Source organism: Triturus cristatus, chromosome 6, assembly GCF_964204655.1.
Source record: "Triturus cristatus chromosome 6, aTriCri1.1, whole genome shotgun sequence".
NCBI classification, from domain to species: domain Eukaryota; kingdom Metazoa; phylum Chordata; class Amphibia; order Caudata; family Salamandridae; genus Triturus; species Triturus cristatus.
The window spans coordinates 1,949,091,984-1,949,112,250 of NC_140589.1; the positions used below are offsets into that span (position 1 = coordinate 1,949,091,984).

General features: G+C 45.4%; 1 protein-coding gene across 1 annotated transcript in view; it reads left to right on the forward strand.

Annotated features, from left to right (window-relative positions):
* The first annotated feature begins 3,118 nt into the window (after positions 1-3,118).
* LOC146822575 (apoptosis-associated speck-like protein containing a CARD) overlaps positions 3,119-20,267 on the forward strand; it is an 88,508-nt gene continuing 71,359 nt past the window's right edge. The window contains exons 1-2 of the mRNA XM_085609474.1: positions 3,119-3,507; positions 4,280-4,322. The gene's annotated coding sequence lies outside the window, so the exon portion shown is untranslated. The remainder of the gene's footprint in view (positions 3,508-4,279; positions 4,323-20,267) is intronic.

Here is a 20,267-nt window from a genome sequence, read left to right on the forward strand (position 1 = left end):
GGTCTGGCCACATTGACGTTGATTAGCCAAAATGCCAAGGCTACTGAAAGTTTCATCATGCGCCCTCTGACAGGGTTGTTGAATTGTCGCACCTTGCCGGCTCAGTAGCCTGTTGACTGCTGCTAAGGCGCTACAGGGTGTGTCGACGTGTTGCATTATATTCTTGAGTCACGTCATTGTCCACCAAACTAACTCTGGTCCCATGAACTGCCCATTTATTTACCTCCTAGCAACAGCGTGAAGGGCGCGGTGCTCGCTGGGTAAACAAGCATTTACAATGCAATGGTCTCGGCATTGGTAAAGTTAGAGCTATTGGCATTGCTCATGACATTTTTTTTGTTTTTGTTTTTGTTTTTAAAACATTTAAAGAAACGGCATTGTCATGAGCAATGCCAATAGCTCTAACTTTAACAATGCCGAGACCGTTGCATTGTAAATGCTTGTTCTTCTTGCTGGTTTCGCTCCTTTTCGTTTTTAGGTCTCGGCTAGCGATGGCTGCGCTTGCGCAGTCTCGCTCGCGAGACATAATGACTTGGGTGAAGAGGGGCTTGAACCCGCCCCTCTTCTTCCCTGTTCTCCATTGGCTGGCCTAGTAAATGCTGGCCAGCCATTAGAGAAGAGGTCCCGTCACTCCGATCCTGCCCCGTCCTTTTCGGATCGGGGGGTGTGTTTTTTGCGAGAAGTCTCAGGGAGGAGACAACAGCAAAACACGCCCCCCAATCCGAAAACGAGGCTGCGTTTCTCCGAGGCATATCTTCTCTGCCTCGGAGAAAGGCGGTGGTGTCCCGGCGTTGCTCCCTCACCTGATCGCCTTGTGTAGGACTTGTTACTGGAGCTGTGAACAGAAGATTAATTATGTTGACGGTTTCGCAAAGATGGGCGAATAATTGGGCCTTTTAGGTAAGCCGTAAATGCAAAACTCCCTCCCTCTCAATCTCCCTGTCCCTCCTCGCCCCTTCTCCGGGGCCCTCCGCTCTCCGCTTCGGTGCGCACTCCCTTCCTCTCGTCGCATTTCTTCCCCTTCCTCTCTAATTCACTTCCTCTCCACACGTCTTCTCTCACGCATGCACTTTCACGGGCTCTCCTCTCCGCACATGCCTCCTCTTCGCTCTTCTACTCTCCCAGGTGCGCATCCCTTGTCTCCCATATACTTTCCTGCACGCGCAGTCCTCTCCCCAGCTACATTACCTTCTAAACTCGACGTCTCTCCCACAAGCACAGCTATTCCTCCCCCGCTCCACTTCGATTCCCTTTCTAACCTCTGCTTCTGCCCCACGTGTTCATTTCCTTCTCCCCGCTTCTCTCCACATGGCCATTCACTACTTCAGTCGCTCGGTGTCTTCCATATGCAGTCTTTTCGTCACTGTATTGCTTTTACGAGTGCCGATGTCCTCTGGCTTCCAACGCCTCTCTCACCTACACATGCCCCTCTTCTTGTATCGCAGGGGGGGCAGCTCTCCTCCGTACCTCACTCGCTCCTTTTACATTCCCTCTACTTCTCGTCTACGGACACGTGTCCTTCTTCTACTTCTCCACCACCACAGTATGTGTCTCCACTCGCCCTTGGCACTGGAGAGACTGAAACACATCCTGTGTCATTATGGACACAGTTTCCCGTCCTGTACTTTTGTGTGACCACAATGAAGCGCTATATTTGTTACCAGCAGATAGGTCGCTCTCCCCGAAAAGTTGTCTCAGCCTTTCAGGCTTCTGAAGTCGAAAGTAAGTGCTAAGGATTTGAGCACCATTAGGTATTCAAAGCTCCAAGAAACGATTCCCTATCGAACAAAGATTCAACCCGCAGGTTACACATAACATAGATCTCGGCAGCATCTGCTTATGCCAGAGCACCAGGGCTTCAAAACTGAAGGGGGAGGGGGTTCTCAAAGGGGCGTAACCGATTAATTAAGGGCGTGACACGCAAACTTAAAATCCATGCTTAGCTTAATGTGCTGCTACTGGTATTTTACTTCTGTCATTACATCAAAATATATAATGCAGCCAGTAACATTAGGTGACAATGCAGGACATGATACCACCTAAATGGACCTTGTGTTGCAGCCAGCATTGCGAAAATATGGACGTGTGTTTAGAGATTGTTACTGGTTTGTCTTTACTCCCGAGCCGCGTCATTCGACGTAAACCCCAGCCAAGGCACAGTTGTGCTCAGTGAAAGAATAGCCCCCCCCATCTCCTCCCCGATCCATTAAGCAACCCTGCCCCTCCCTTTGTTGGCCTCGCTGTGCTTTCACTTCCGCTCTTTTGGTGTGCTTGCCTTTTGCTCTGCCTTGTTTCCCTTAGTTTTTGCTGTTCTTTAAAACTGTCCCCTTCTCTTCTCAACTCGCCCCAGTTATCCTCCCGGCGCTGATATACATAGCCTTTCCCTGTTTGCTTTCTGGCATCCCTGCTTCCGCCCGCCACTTTAAAAAAAAATATTTCACCAAGTCAAACGCATTTGTTACATCTTTATTTAATGGACCGAAAAGTTATTGGCCACTCTGTGTAACATGATAGCAGCGCCATTACTGAGGCTGCAGGAGCCAAACTGTGCTGAGTTTTTTTCCTCACACTTTTTTTTTAACTATTGCATGCCTTTCACTTGCGCGTGGAATGCATTTAGTACTAGTGTCTTTAACTTAATGTTTTTTGGGGGAGATTACGATTATTTTATTAACGTGTGGTATGCATTTTTTTTTATTTAACGTTCCGTGCTCTCTGATGCATTTCCTGTTGCTGACCAGACCGAGAGTTGGTTGCGGTGTCAATGATGTGGCTACAAATGTACATGGCGGTGGTAGTGCACAGAAAGGTACCTTTGTGAGGATTGTTTGTGTTTGCTCCCGAGCTGCGTCATTCGACGTAAACTCCAGCCAAGGCACAGTTGTGCTCAGTGAAAGAATAGCCACCCCCCCCCCCCATCTCCTCCCCGATCCATTAAGCAACCCTGCCCCTCCCTTTGTTGGCCTTGCTGTGCTTTCACTTCCGCTCTTTTCGTTTAGAGCTGCTGCCCTGGGGCAGTGACACAGATGTCCCTCGGAGACAGAGGCGTGGTTTCATCTTCAGAGCCTGTCTGTGCTGCTCTGTCCCACTCCGCATCACTTGGGTTCAGGCCTGAGCAGGAATGCACCCTGCAACAGATGGCAAGGGTCCCATGCCAAGTGTGACACAAGAGCCGTGCCTAGATGTCTTTGTGTTGTCTTTACCTCTGTACCCCCCTACCCATCGTGTTTTCCGTGTTGTCTTTACTCCTGTCCCTCCGGTTGTCTGTGTTGTCTTTACTCCCTCCTCCTCCCGTTGTCTTTTTTGTCTTTACTCCCGAGCCGCGTCATTCGACGTAAACCCCAGCCAAGGCACAGTTGTGCTCAGTGAAAGAATAGCCCCCCACATCCTCCCCGATACATTAGGCAACCCTGCCCCTCCCTTTGTTGGCCTCGCTGTGCTTTCTCTTCCGCTCTTTTCTTTTAGAGCTGCTGCCATGGGGCAGTGACACAGATGTCCCTCAGTAGGGTAAGTGTTGGATAGTGTAGGGGTTAAAAATTACTATTCTAACTCCAATGGTATGCATTGTAATGGTATGCGTTGTAATGCCTGCGTTGTAGTGACATGCGATGTAGTGTCATGCGTTGTAATGGTATGCGTTGTAATGGTATGCGTTGTAGTGCCATGCGTTGTAAAGGATGTTCCGTTGTAATGCCTGCTTTGTAAGTGTAGTGCGATGTAATAGTTGCGTTGTAAAGGTTGTGTCCCGTCTGGGAGGAGCGTCACCGCAACCTGTGCTGCTTTTGCCTTTAGTCTTTCACGTCTTTAGTCCATGATTTCCTCAATAGCCACTCTAAGATCTGTGTGTGTGTGTGTGCTAGGCTGTGTGTGTGTGTGTGTGGTAGGCTGTGTGTGTGTGTGTGTGTGTGCGCCTCTGTGTGGTTGGCTTTTTTGGTAGGTGGCTCTATGCGTGGGTGGCTCTGTCTGTGGGTGGGTAACTCTGTGTGTGTGTGTGTGTGTGTAGGTGGCTCTGTGTGGGTGGCTGTGTGTGTGGGTGGCTTTGTGTGTGTGGCTCTGTGTGTGGGTGCAAATGCAATAGGTCTCGCATTTGAGAGCGATTAAGCTATTGACATTGAAAATAACAATGCCGTTTCTTTAAATGTTTTAAAAACAAAAACATAAACAAAAATAATGTCATGAGCAGTGCCAATAGCTCTAACTTTAACAATGCCGAGACCATTGCATTGTAAATGCTTGTTCTCTTCTTCCTCTCTGTTAATTGACCTTTCTCTTCCCTCAGGACGTCGGAGGTCATCTTGCTGAGTCGGTGTCAGAACCCACAGGTAAGGGTCCCTCTTTTGTTTCGTCGCCTCTGTCCATCTTGTGTTTCTTCGTCGCCACTGATGTGTCTGAGCAGCGCTTGTAATCCAGCTCTGCCCGGTGGTTCTGCATTCAGTGCTCTGAGGACGCGGCCTTCTCTTTCATTTAATCTTGGTAGTACATGTCCCACCGATGGGACAGGCTTCCTGTACAGGGCCCAGATGTTTTCTGCAGGGAGGCAGAGGGCTAAGCAGGGCCGGCTTTAGTGGTGATGGCGCCCGGTGTCAGTCTTTTTTGGCGCCAACGCATTACCTCATTCTCAGCGAATCCCCTCACTACCACTGTCCGTCAGTGGCCCCTTATCTCTCCATAGCCCCTCTCATACATTTCATATTTTTAAAGCGCTACTCATAGTCCACTCAGGCTCATAGTTTTTTATTCTACATTCTACATGTCCTTCGTAGCAGGCACAGTATCCCTCTGCGCTACTTTATGAGCAGTCAAAACTGCAACTAGAAACAATGCCGCTCACTTATCAGCAGTAACATCACTCACCTGAGCTAACTTGACATTTTTATTGTTGCCTGAAACTGCTCGACGGAGGAGGAAGTTGTGCTTTTAAATTCATAAGTTATTTTTAAACACTGCGCCCCACAGACAGTACCAGGTGCAGCTGCACCAGTCGCACCTCCCTAAAGCCGGCCCTGGGTTTAAGCACACACTGAGCGCCCAGTGAACCTCCGCAGCCTCAGACACTGAATCCCGCTCCTGTGTACCTACAAGGGGGGTCACTAATATTTGTGTCTAAGAGAGGCGGGCGAGCCTCTGAAAGTCGAGCCTGAAGCCTGGCTCTGCCTCAGCTCGAGGCCTTTTTCGAACCTCGAGCCCATAACGAGCCGAGCTGTCATGTGGCTTCTGCCTCCCGCCTTTCCTCTAAACGGGATGTGGTGTTAGGGCCAGAGCTGCCGTCCTTGGAACTCGGGAACCAGGTTCAACTCTCGGCGTCAGCTCAACATCTTGTGATTCTGGACAAATCCCTTAATCTCACGTGCCTTCAACAATGCTTGTGACCTTGTGCAATGTAACCGGTGCTGATGCCAAGCGCTGCAATACCTCGAGTTCACGCTGTATTCGAAAAACTGCAGAAGGATGTACTAAGAGGTAAAAACAAAGCCTTAAAATAAAAAAAGACGAGCATATGCCCATTTACTGGCTGATTTGTACACAGTGAACCCAGAAAACCTGGATAAATCACAGCTTCACTAATTAAATTGTGTGATCTTAGGCAACTCTTTTATTTCACCAAAACTCACACATGAACGCACTTTCGAGTGTGTAAGCTCAGAATAAACTGTCACTTTTCACAAGTGCGTCTCAGCGCAGTGCTATAATGTGCCTGTTAATGTCAAAGCTTCCACATGTTAAATAAATACATTTTTTTAATGTGTGAAGAGACTGTCATATTTAATGTGGTTTATTGTATGATTTACATAACAATATCGGGGTTCAGGGCTCTAAGATCCGTGTGCCTTTCGGGATATTGTCACCCATATATAAAATGTGACGTTTTACGCTATATGATATGATGTTTATTCCATTCTTCTCGGAAGCAGTGGACACATACTTTATATCAGAGGAATTATTGGCAATAACAAGTCATTAGCTCTGAATGTTAATTTTTTTATTTATTTTTTTTAAAGTTTTGAAAACCTTTATTAAAACATTACGATACACAGCAAAGAGCCAACAACCCATCGGGCCGGCCGCGAAAAACACATTTGGATGAATATCTGATCACACAGCCCTATGCCGTCAACCCGGAAGTACGGCGGCGTTAAGGAGTGCACAGGTATCGTGAGGTAAGGAAGAATGTTATTTGTCTCAGACTTAGCAAACAATCACGGCGTAAGGCAGATTGCCAGGAGGTATACAGTGCCGGAACTTACCAACTCCCCCCCCCCCCCCCTCCCCGAAACGTCGATCAGCACTGCGTTTTCATGTGTGCCCTTGGCTAGCCAGCGCTCTCCATCCCCTCTCCAGCTCCCCAAGTTGCGATGAGACGGGTCTAAACGTCTCCGGGGTCATCCTGCACAATGGAGGGAGGCTCGCAGATTCCTCCCCTAAAATCATTCCACTTGGACCATACCTCGACCCACTTGCGCGGGCACCCCCTAGCCACATATACTGTCTTTTCCTGCAGCATGCACCAGTCCATGTCGCTGGTCCAGTCGGAAAGTTTCGGTGGAACAGCACTACCCCAGAGCCTGGCAATGTTCCGTTTTGCTATCATTTGCCCAAGTGTAACCCAGATCCTCCCTTTTGGCGACAGGTCAGTTGGTTCCCATATGTTGAGGAGGCACCTCTTGGCCTCCGGGCGTATCCCCACCTCCCACACCTCTTCCATCTCCCGCACCACCCTCCTCCAGTACCTCTGAATCTTGGGGCAGTCCCACAGCACGTGGAAAAAGGTTCCAACACCCCCGCACCCCCTCCTACATAGCGTTGTGTCAGCCCTGCCCATCATATGTAATCTCGTGCAAGATATATAAACTCTGTGTAGGATCTTCAATTGGATGAGCCGCAATCTGGCCGATATCGCGACCTCACGTGGAGAGGCCAAAGCGTGCATCCACTCCTCGTCATCTATTTCCAGCCCTTCGGCGATCCACTTGTCTCTGAGGGGGAGGAGCAGGTCTGGGGGGTTGTTAACAAGCTTTTTATAGGTGAGGGATATGGCATGTTCCGCGAGGAGCCCGTCAAGTAATCTATCCTCGAGCGGGGAGGCTGGCGGCAACTTGACCTCCGGTGGGATGTTTGCCTGCAAGGAGTGGCGCACCTGCAAGTATCTATAATGTTCGGCATCTGCCAATTCGTAGGCTTCCTGCATTTGGGCGAATGAGCGGACCCCGGCGGGTCCCCACATATCTTTGATTTGAGAGATGCCGATAAGGTCCCACTCACGGAATCCTTTGGTGCGCCGCAGGTTACCCAACGCTTCCGAGGCCCATAGTGGCGTGGCCATCGTGAGGACTCCGGACCATCCGAGCTTTTTCTGTGCGATGTGCCACAGCTGTACCGAGTGCAGCGTCGGGCCGGTGAGTGTGCGCGCCCCCCGCCTAGAGTAGAGCGCTATTTCGTAATTGCCTCCGGGCAGCAGCCATCTATCCATGCCGTAAGCCGGGTCATTCCCGTCCCCGTAAGTCCCTTGGTTGATTGCGGATAGGTGGGCCGCCCAGTAGTACTTGCGAATATCGGGAAGAGCGATGCCGCCATCGTACCACCCCAGTGTTAGTTTGGCCAGTGAGATTCGGGGCTGCCCGGCCCAGAGGAGTTCGCGGAGCGCAGCTTCGATTGCCAGAAAGTAGCTGTTTGGGACCAGGTGCGGGTAATTTTGAAGTGCATATAGAAACCGCGGGAGCGAGAGCATCTTAAATAGGGCTGCCCTGCCCAGCAATGACAAGGGCAGATGCTGCCAGGATTTCGCCTCCCGTTGAAGCCGAAGGAGCGGCGGCTTGAGGTTGTGTTCGTAGAGCAGAGCTTTATCAAGGGTAATATACACTCCGAGATATTTAAACCCGTCCTCTGCCACCCGAATAGGGCAAGAGGCAGGGAGCCTGGGAGGGTCCCCACGGAGGACGTATAAATGCGATTTGGCCCAGTTGACTCGGAAGCCAGAATTGCGGCCGAAACTGTCCAATATATTCAGCGCCGCGATCAATGACCCACGCGGCTTCGAGAGGTAAAGAAGTATGTCGTCGGCATATAAAGATATCTTATCCTCCCATCCCTCCGTCCATGTTATGCCCTGCACGGTGGCCACCTGTCTTATCCAGGCCGCGAGCGGTTCGAGGGAGAGGGCGAATAGGAGGGGGGACAGGGGACAGCCCTGTCGAGTTCCTCTGGCCAGCTTGAATACTTCAGACACCTTATTATTTACAAGCACCTGCGCCAGGGGTTCCGCGTAGAGTAGACGCACCCAAGCGATAAACTGGGGTCCAAAGCCCAACTTGCGCAGGACTGCGAACATGTAGGGCCACTCTAGGGTGTCGAAGGCCATGGTGGCATCCAACGAGACCACCTGAATGTTAATTTTTGTGATCGGAAAATAGACAGTCTATTTGAGTATGTGGTGTTAACAAAAGTTACATTTGGGTAATTTGCATGACAGGCAATTTACATACACCTTTAAAATGAACAAATATTGGTGTTAAATTTCTGAAACACATACCTGGCAATGTAGATTGTGTATTTCTGTAGGCAAAATGAGTTCAGAGATTTTCTTCATGTGAAACTCTGAGTCTACAAGACTCTGTCACATCTCTGGCACCGTTTGGTGTCTGCTTCTGCAGGTCATTGGGGCTGTTTTTAACATGGGGTGATATGATTTTAAAAGACCTTCGATATATCTGATACCTTCTGCACCAGCTTCTATTAGGACAATGCGGAGACCTGTTTCCACATGTGGAATGATGGGTGTTAAATGGGTGTAACATATCCCTGGTGATGTGTTTGTATGATTCCTGTCGGGGATCAGTAAGAACTATTCTGTGCATCGGAGATTATGGACATGAAGAGGCTGTGAATACATACGCCGCTGTAACTAATGCTTCCTGTGATGAAAATGGAAATAGCTCATTTTTACATGGTGGATTATGGGTGGTGAATGAATATGGCTGTTTACATCGCATGCCATTACAATGCGGTCGTTACAATGACCGCGTTTTTAGAACGCATACCATTACGTCACAAGTTATTACAACGACTTGCTGTAGGGGGCGCGGTGGATTTAGGAATAATATTATTTACTATTCCTACTCCAGTTTTCGCAGCAGCAGGGAAGGTGTTGGATTTAAAATCCAATACCAGTGCGCCCCCTAGAGCAAGTCGTTGAAACGACTTGCGATGTGATTGTATGCGTGGTAACAACACAGTCGTTGTAACGACCTCGTTGTAATGGTACGGCGTTGTGGAGACAGTGTTGTAAACGCTGTTTCCCGTGGTGAATGGCTGTGTGGTATCGTCATTCTATGCCAGGCACTCTCCCCTTAGTGTTTTGTCCGCTGCTGCTCGGTCAGAGTGACTGTGATGTAATTAGAATGCTGATGTCTGCCTGGTGGCATTAATGCCAGCTGGAGCCTGTGGGCATTCCTGCTTCCCTCAAACCAGCCTTTCCTGTATCCTAGGGTTTTTATCCTAAAGAATAAACCTGTCTACTGCCGACCCTGCATCTTCACTTACCACAGGCTGTTTACATTTCCAGGGCATGATGCTTTACTTATTTCTCTAAGGATAATCTTCTACATGGGGATGCTGGGCTTAAAATGGCTGTTATATATACGTGGCACTGTATATGCATGATTCCTAACAGATACGGTAATTAGTTATTTTACGCATATGGGATTATGGGCTTTAAAGGCCCAGAATACATTTGCTGCTGTGTTCTGTTTCCTTGCGGCAAATTGAGAATCGCTCATCTTTGCATGCAGGATTATGGGTGGTAAATGGCTGTTACATATCCCAGACACGGTGTTAGTCCAAGGAAAATCTGCTCTTCCGTCCTTTTGAGCATAAGCTGTTCGACTCTACAATACCGTCTCTGTGTTGATATCCTGTCTGTCATTGTAATTGCTTTACATGACGCTTACTACCCCTCATGAGGCGTCAAAGCACTTTTTCGACGAGTAGTACGCTACTCCAGAACCCATAAAGGATTAGAGGTCAATTAGTATAGTGAAATTGGAAAGTAATTTGAGTGGTGGATATGTTAGTCTGTTATTTGGATTGCGAAGGATAGTGGAGGGATAGAAGAGGGGAAAAGGTTTGCATTTATATAGCGCTTGCTACCCCTGATGAGATGTGATGCGCTTTTCGGTTAGTAGCACACTACTCCAGAACCCAAACAGGATTTGTGGGAATTAGTAAAGGGAATATGCAATTAATTTGAGAGGTGGACATGTAAGTCTGTTATTTGGATTGAAAAAGAATAGTGGAGGGATAGAAGAGGGAAGAAGGGATAGAAGAGGGAAGGGTCTAGATTTTTTTTAAATATTGAAGTTTATAGCAGTCGGAGGGGGTTTTGGATGAGGTGGAAGAGTCAGAGGGAAGGGTTTAGAAAGGCTTGTTTGGGAGATCTGAATAGTAAAAGAGGTTTGAGATGATGCAAGGAGGGGGAGAGGGGGGATGAGTCTAGATAGGGTTATTTTGGGGATCATAGTAGTGGTATGGGGTTTGGGATGAATGAGAGAGTGGAGGTAGAGGATATATTGATTGAGGTATAGGGTGAAAATAATATAGTGCATTGGAAAGGTAGCAGAATGAGGTTTGGGATGAGTCAGAGAATTGAGGTAGAGGATATATTGAGAGCGGTATAGGTTAGAAATAGGGTAGTGAGTTGGATATGCTGAGTTAGAAGAAAAGTAATAAATATATACATCCATACGAACATGGAAGGTATATAGATGCATAAAGGATGGCAGTATATGTAGATTAAAGATGCATTAACTAAACTCCAGCTTTCAAGTGTTGGTGTACTTCAAATTAATGTAATTTATTTATATATATATATATATTCACTGAAAAAACCATAGGTTTCAGGCTTGATATAGTTAGGAATTAGCATTTAAAAAACCTTAGAAATTCACTGAAAAAACAATAGGTTTTAGGGGTGTTATAGTCATCTGGACATTTCACTCAAACAAAACCATTGAAATTCCTCCGATATAGTTAGTTGTACTAACTAAATCTTGCGCGCCCGCAATCCACTGCTGATGATGTCACATATTACATCATTCATGACATGGTCAGTGACATCACTGATGACATCTCAAATGACATCACTGATGACATAATCCAGTGAATGTGGTTTGGTTCGTTATTTAAATATGTATTATATATATAGCAATCTGCATTGAAGAATGAGTGGATATATAAATATAAATATCTGGATGGAAGATTTAGTAGCGGTGAGATTGACTCTTTACCTCACTATTTTATAGTGTCTCACTAAATATATTGGATAGTGACTAAACTGTGTGAATATTTGTATCACTTTGTCAGTTGTTGTGTAAACTGCTGCACCAGTTGGTTACTAGCTACGTGAAGGTCTATATTATTTATTGATTAGTTAACTGAGTATTTGTATGGGAGAGTGAATGTGTGTGTGGTTCGGTGGGGGGGGGGGGTGTGACTGCCCAAAGATGTGTGAATAGTTGATTCAGTAGGTGTAGGAACTGGGGTCACCAGTCCCCCTGGGGGTAGCTTGGCGCGAGCAGGTAGGCACCCAAAGGCTTCCGTGTAAAGTGACCATACAGCACACACATCCACTGAGACAGGAAACGCACGCAATGACTGACACCACACCAGGGAGTTTGAGTAAAAATCAAATAGCTTTATCTAGATCAAAGTCAGGTTCTCATCAAAGCATTTCATTAGACCGTTTCATTAAAACATTTCATTAGAGCACTAAACCAGGCATTTCATTGAAGCATTTCACTGAAGCGCTCAACACAGCATTTCATTAGAGGGCTAAATATGGCAATGGCATTATGGCGCTGAACATAGCGGTTAAACAGAGTGCCGGACCTGGCAGTTGCAATAGCGCGCTAAACATAGCATTGAATCACAGCGCTAACCATAGCATTTGATCAGAGCATTAACCCGAGCATTTCATTAGGGAATTAAACTTGGCATCTCATTAGGGCATGAAACACGGCATCTCATTAGGGCATGAAACATGGCATCTCATTAGGGCATGAAACACGGCATCTCATTAGGGCATGAAACATGGCATCTCATTAGGGCATGAAACATGGCATCTCATTAGGGCATGAAACTTGGCATCTCATTAGGGCATGAAACATGGCATCTCATTAGGGCATGAAACATGGCATCTCATTAGGGCATGAAACATGGCATCTCATTAGGGCATGAAACATGGCATCTCATTAGGGCATTAAACATGGCATCTCATTAGGGCATTAAACATGGCATCTCATTAGGGCATGAAACATGGCATCTCATTAGGGCATGAAACATGGCATCTCATTAGGGCATGAAACATGGCATCTCATTAGGGCATGAAACATGGCATCTCATTAGGGCATGAAACATGGCATCTCATTAGGGCATTAAACATGGCATCTCATTAGGGCATTAAACATGGCATCTCATTAGGGCATGAAACATGGCATCTCATTAGGGCATGAAACATGGCATCTCATTAGGGCATTAAACATGGCATCTCATTAGGGCATGAAACATGGCATCTCATTAGGGCATTAAACATGGCATCTCATTAGGGCATGAAACATGGCATCTCATTAGGGCATGAAACATGGCATCTCATTAGGGCATTAAACATGGCATCTCATTAGGGCATGAAACATGGCATCTCATTAGGGCATTAAACATGGCATCTCATTAGGGCATTAAACATGGCCATTCCTTAAAGCATTCACCTTGGCCGTTGAGACAGTTATTCACAGTTAAGTCGGGATGAGGCCTTCCGTCTGGTGGGGGTAACCAGTCTCTCCTTATGCCCAAAACACTCCTCTTGCTAGGTACTCACTTAGCCCTTCACAGGGCGAGGGGGCCATGGCCGGTTTAATTCCCCCCTTTCGGGCAGTGGGGGCCCACCGGGCTAAACAAGAGACTTCCCCGGGGGAGGGGCGGGTCCCGGGCCTCTCTCCGGCCTTCCGCCCTCCTCCCCAGGGGTTACCTTAATCTTCAGCCTCACACCGGGCCCTTGCGTCGATCCTCGGTCGGGCGGGGGGCTCGCTCTCCTCGGAGCCCCTCCCACCAGCCGCGTGGGTCTCCCGGCGATGTGCATGCCGAGGGGGCTTCGGGGGCTTCGGGGGAGGTATGCGGAGACAAGTAGGCCTCGAGTGGCCGCGCAGGGAGCCAAGCGTTGTGGGGCCTCCGGCGTGATTGGAGACGGCCGGGAAGCCCCACGCTATTGAGGTGCCGGGCCTGGTGATGGTAGGCCTCGAGGGGGCGCGCCCGCAGCCGCCAATGGCAGCGCGGCCTGCGGGGGCGCGATCTCCGAAGCCAATGGGGTAGCGGCGGGGGCGGCGCTCAGGAGACGGCCCCTGTCATGTGATGTGGGTCCCGGCTTCAGGGCCTAGCGCGGCCTACGTGAAATTCCGGCGGCCCTCTCCTCACCGAGGGCCGTCGTAGGGGGGCAGCAAAGCACTGGTTCCACGCCGGGGATCACCCCGGTAGCGACGGCACTGGCAGGGCCCCTCACACCCTTGGGGCCCCGTAAACAGCGGCGGAGCCGGGCTGCAGCAGTGAAACGGCTACAGCGTCTCAGGTGAGCAGGGCAGGCCACACACAACGGAGGCAGCGGCGTGCAGGGGGGGCAAGCTCACTACAGGCAGGACAGTTCACCCCCGCCGGGGCAGGTCAGTACAGTGAAGGGGGGGGGCCCAGGTGGAGTCAGGGAACGCAGGGGTGACACAGCGCTGGTACCTGGTTGATCCCCCAGCAGTTCTGTGTGAAGTTACAAGGTCTTCTGCGGCGCTTGCTGGTTCCTGCGCCCTTAGGAGTTAGTTTCTTGAGGGGGGGGGTAGTTTGAGTTGGTGCCTGAAGATAGGTTAGTCCGTCTCTGCAGGTCGTCCCTGGGTTCCCTTCCCGCCGGGCCAGATCAGTGGGCTAGTTCAGTGTTCCTTACGCAACTTAGAAGGCAGCACCTAAGCCCTGTCACTCCCAGTGGTATAGGTCCCTGACTAGGCCCTACCGCCTAAGTCTCCTGCGTAGGTTCGCCCAGGTCCGCGTCGCCTCATCTGACTAAAAAGTTTCCCTACTTTCCTTAAGTATGCCCAGGTCAGGTGACCACTCTCTAAGGTGGCAAAAGCAGACCCCGCCCTTATTCTGGAAGGTTCCAGGAGCTTCCCTACTCTAGCTATGGGGAAAAAGGCGGGCTGGTGTGGCAACAATGTTGTAGGTTCCCAGCCAGCTCCTGGCAACTAGGGTGCTACTAAAAAGACCACTCCGCAGTAGCAGGGGCCTGTGGCAGCCATGTTGGGAGAAGAGAGCACCTGCACCTTAGCATTGGTTAGCAATGAGAAGGTGCTCGGAGACCTAAGGCCAACGAAAAAAAGAGGGTGGAAAAAATGAGGCAAGGGCAAAAACACAGGGAAAGACCACCCTAGGGCTGACAGGTCTAACAGTAGTTCACTACTTTTGGATGTTGACGCTCATTCAGAAGTCGCACTAAAGTCAGAAGAGCTGACATCCAGTTCATTAAAACTAATGGAGATCCTGATTGAGAACGCGGATAGGAAGGTAGCCAAATTACAAATTGAAATTGCACAACTTGAGGAAGAAATTGCAGCTCTTAACTTGACCGATCCTACAGCCAAGAATTATGAAATACTTAAAGGAATTTTGGGTAACCACCAGAATGACATAAAACAGAGAAAAGCTCGTAAATTAAAGCGAGATGAAATTGACTATAATAATGGGCGAATTTGTACTTTTTCCAAAAAATATGACTACCTAATGCAAATGGATAAAGGTAAACAACTACCAGAGCCATTATCTGCAGGTTCTAGTAGTACCTCCTTGAGCACCATCCCGACTAGTGGAAGTGAAACAGAGGGAGCGTCTGGTCCATCAATAAGACAATTACACCCTTTAGGGAACTCCTCTTTCCTACAAGAGGTAAATCGTATAAAGAGGGGGAACAGAGAGCAGGTCAAACGAATCGGAATTACAAAAAAACAAGAAGGGGAAAGAAGAGAGGTGGTCGGAGGAAACAGGGCGGGAATGAAAACACGGTCCTGGGACAAGAAGGTATAAATACGAGGATAGATAAAGAGGTGGAGGTGGTGAATTTATCTAACATTGAACTTACGGAGGGTATGAAAGATCTACTCAAAAAAGGTTTGGGATTTTGTCCAAATGTCAGAGGTGATATCTGTGATACCAAGATTGATTTATTCAGATATGTTAGACGCTTGAAATTGAAAAAGTTCTTTGCGCAAAACCCCAAGCAAAATAAAGAAACTACTATACAAACATGTAATGTAATGCCTAATTGATTAACTATAGTGATATTCAAGATACAGTCACGCTTCTTTCAATTACAGAATTAGAGGAAGATCTGGTAACTGTGGCAATAGTTTTGGAAGATTTGGATATTAGGCCAGATTTAACAGTATCAAGTGGACTCAAGAGTAAATCTAGATGGTCTCCCAATCTAATGAGTGGGAATAATATAGAAATATTCCACAGACTGGTTACTTTAGACTTGGATAATAGTAATCGAAAGACACTGCCAGGAGGTAATGTAAAAGATAATTTAACATAACAGGAAAGATGTGCCTTAAAAGCACTCATGACAAACACAGAGCAGATCATCCGAAAAGTGGATAAAGGTGGAAATATAGTGTTGATGAACAAAGTGGATTATGAACAGGAAATTTATTCTCAACTGAATGATGCATTATGTTATGAGAGATTAGTTCCTAACCCAATGTTTATGTTGACAAATATTATGAATGGTTATTTAAAATCATGGCATGACGAAAATCTTTTAAATGATGATGAGTATATGTTTTTGAAAGTTAATCGCCCAAGATATCCATGTTTGTATACGTTGCCGAAAATTCATAAGGGCCCACCCTTTCCACCAGGGAGGCCAATCGTGTCGGGCATTGGGGGACCAACGGAGCGTTTGTCACAATTTGTGGATGTATTTTTGCAACCTATAGTGACTAATTTGCCTTCCTATATAAAAGACACTCGTCATACACTGAACATCTTAGCAGATATTGGGTGGGACCCAGGGGTGGTGTCAGTGACTCTGGTGCAGCCTCACTGTACACAAGCATCAAGAATGACCTGGGTTTAAAAGCATTGAATCACTTTTTATCTAAAAAATCAGCAAGTCGCTGGGTACACACGCGTATGCTTTTAACCATGACAGAATTGATATTGACTAATAACTTCTTTTTATTTAAAGAAGAGTGGTTTAAACAGACTCAGGGTGTAGCTCTGGGCTCTAGATTTTCACCAGCCTATGCCAATATATTTATGGGATGGCTAGAGGAAGAGTTAGTCTGGGGCCCAGAGGCAAGCCGTTGGAATAAACATATCCTATATTGGGGAAGGTTCATCGACGACTGCCTCATGATCTGGACAGGGACAGAACTACTATTACAGGAGTTTTATGACTATCTTAACAATAATGATATGAACATTAGATTCACCACCAACCACAGTTCTGTAAAAATAATATTTTTAGATGTGGAACTATATGTGAAGGACGGTTGTATTCATAGTAAAATGTATAGAAAACCTACTTCATGCAATGCAATTTTACATGCAAAAAGTGCTCACAGACATCAGGTGAAATCTATTCCGTTTGGTGAAATGATTAGGGCAAGAAGAAACTGCAGTGAGGACTTATTGTTTGAGGAATGTATCAATGATATGGAGAAAAGATTTCTCCAAAGAGGGTATTGCAAACGAGATATACACATGGCAAAACATAGGGCTTTGAAAACCAAACGCATATCCACTCTGAAACCAGTAAAGAACATTGTACAAACTGAACAACCTATTAGGATCATTACTGACTACACACCAATTGGAAATATCCTACTCACAAGTATGAGAAAGCATTGGCATATCTTAAAAATGGACAAAACTTTAGAGAGCCATATTGGAGAGCAACCTCAAATTACATTTCGTGGAGGTAGAACCTTAGGCACACTGCTAAGCCCAAGTTACCCACAAAAGCATAAACCGGAATTTTGGTTGGATCAATACTCAAAGGGCTTTTTCAAATGTGGGCATTGTGGTGTATGTAGATGTGCCAAGGACAAAACGAAGCAATTTCAGAGTAATAGTGGTCAAGTGTATGACATACTAACGAACATAACCTGCAGTACCAAATATGTTGTCTATGTAATTGAGTGTGAATGTACTAAAATCTATGTTGGCAGCACAATACGAATATTGAAGGAACTCATTAGCGAACATGTAAGAGCAATCAAACAAAATGACATAAGGTATCCTATTGCAGAACATGTACATAATTGCGCAGCTCAGCAATCTAGTAAGAGTTTTAAATTTTTGGGAATTGAACATATCAAGATAAACCAACGAGGAGGAAACAGAGAATTGATGTTGCGAAGACATGAGGCAAAGTGGATTATGCGTTTGAGGGCTGTAGAGGACGGCTTAAATTTTGATCATGAGTTACAGTATTTTTTAGGTGACTGAATTAAATACGGAAACAAGAGAAGGTAGAAATACTTAAGGAGGTCTATTAAGATTTACCCTAGCAAGAATGCATATTATTCTTAAGGATATTGCAAACCACCCTCGAATAAGGCAAAACTTATGGGAGATGCTATAATAAAATAGAAAGAAGCGGACATCACCTCTGGGAAATTCTAAGAGAGGAATATAGTATGATGCTAATAGAGGTTTGAGGCATGATTTATGCATTAATTGCACTTTATTTTGCATGTTAATAGCGGTAAATAAAATGGGATGATATATTGGGTAGCACCATGTTATATGACTACAAATAAATAGGATATTGAGTGATGATGCTCTATTTAAAATCAGCTTTGTCACTGACCAATATAGAGGTTTGAAAATGTCGCTACTACAATTATTATTTTGATTTAAAAACATTTCCTTTTGATTATTTAGCTAATACAGTTAATGGTAGAATGTGATATGTAATTGATACCCCAATCCAAAATGGTGTTGTATTATGAGGACTAGGGGAGTCCCTTTTTGATTCTGGGCACATACGACTAATGCACCATTTCAAGATGGCGCTAAAAAACATACGGGGATCAAGTTTAGTCCGTCTTTAGTTTTTAACAACACACTACATTGCCGCGAACCCGGCAGCAAGCAGTTCTTCGCCTGTACTCGGGTTGAGAAGATTTGAAAGTTCAAGGTAGGGAAGGTTTCTATACTTACAGCCCAAAGTTATGCGTGAGTTTTTAATGAAGAGATATGGTAGGAGATAATCCATGGTTCGTTACTTATTCTTAACATTAGAACTTGGGAGGAAGCATAACTATATGGTGGCAGGTGACGATTCAAGAAAACGCAAGATAACGCTGAAAATGAAAAAAACGGTAGGGATACGTTCTTCGTTAACTTAACGATGGTGAATTTTTATTGGTAAACCTATGACGGCAGTAGAACCAATAGGTTTATGCATGGATTTATTTTGCAGGAGATGAACAAATAGACATTGAAGTTTGGCGGTTAAAATATTCACATAGCAGTTTTAAGCCCAACAATTGAATCGACCTCACTTTTGAAAGGTAAGGGAGAACGGCATGTGACTTAATCTAAAGTATAAAATAGAAAATAGAAAATGGAATATTGAAAACTAAAAGAAGAATAGCAAAAATACAAAGGGAGCCTTTTTGATATGGTTTATCTAACGGAACGTTATATAATTAATTTAGATTTGGGACTTAGAAAAACGGCGGATAATCATTACGAACCTAAAAAGAATAAAAAGAATAAACAGAAAAGAAGTTCTTATGGATAAATACCTGTAATAAGGTAGGCGTCATTGAAAAAAGTAAAATGCTGTGGCTAATGAACAAATATAATGCATAGCAAGACTCTTGCCTCATGAGCCTCCATTTATATTTTCTTTTGCTTGGTTTTAACAGAAATCCTTTTGAACTACTGCAAGGTATTTGCGTCAAGAGACGTGACTTTATGCTATTTTTTTACATGGGTGACGTGGACATAAATATATTCGGGCATCAACCAAGAAACTGAATTCTATAAATTTATAGACACAATTTCATGAACTGGATGTTAGAAAAACATTAATAATATTCAATGTATATGTTTTCTATACAAATTCAAGACAATGCACGAATTAGAAAGAATTTACACTTGTGGTTTACATGTGTTAAAATATGTTGCACATGGTGTAGGCACAAATAGTCCGTATACACAAGGTTGTCAAAAAGATGTGGGCTCTAATGGCACTATTGTGATGTGCTTAAGAATATCATGACAAATGTGCGCTTTATATTATTTCCAGCCCTGATGAAGCCGTAGGTTATCCCTATCACGGCGAAACGCGTTGGCAAAAGGGATTGGATGACCTGACGATATTAAAAGGAAGAGAATAACAAGAGCCCAACCGATTGTTGTTTTTTCTTTGCAATTTATAATTTGTAAAATTAAATGTAGAAGTGTTTGTGTGCTCCAAGAACGTTGTTAAAAAAAAGGTCTAACAGTAGGTATATGAAGTTAAAACTACATGTTATAACAGTTGTTTGGGTGAGTGAATATCTTTATGGGTGTGGCGATGAGCAAATATGTCTCAATGGTACATGTCCAACAAACTATAAAAATAAAAGTCAGTGTATGTGTCAGTTGTTGTATATAAATAAGTATACATAAGACTCAGTGATTGTATGAGTGACTGTATGGATAACTGTATAGTTGTAATAGTGATTTTATAACACACTAAGTATGAGACATTATCTATATGAATAGACGAAGTGGTGTTTTTAGAAGTGTATAACTAAGTAAAAGTAAGTATGATCCATTGTTTGCATAAGTGAGTAGGATGACTTCATAAGTGATTAGGATGTGTGCAATGTCGATATAGGTGTATAAGTATATTTGATAGTGTTCTATTGATCATTGACAGCATGTATGAGTGAATCTATAGGTAAGTGATTAGATGTGTGTATAGATCTAGGAATCACTAAGTGGGTGTTTAGAAACTTGTATTGGTGTGTTGGACTTGGCCCTTTTTCCAGAAATTTTTCGCTTTTCTGGGAAAATAAATGTGTAAATGGAAAGACTGAATGTGTGCAGACTGAGTTTCCCCATTTTAAAAATGTAATTTAAGATGGATGCCAAAGCTGTGTGGTTGCGCCGTTTGACTGAGCTGGGTTGACAGTCTAGGCATTATTTCCCAGCAGCCCCAGCTTTTGGAGGGAAGCCGGGCACCC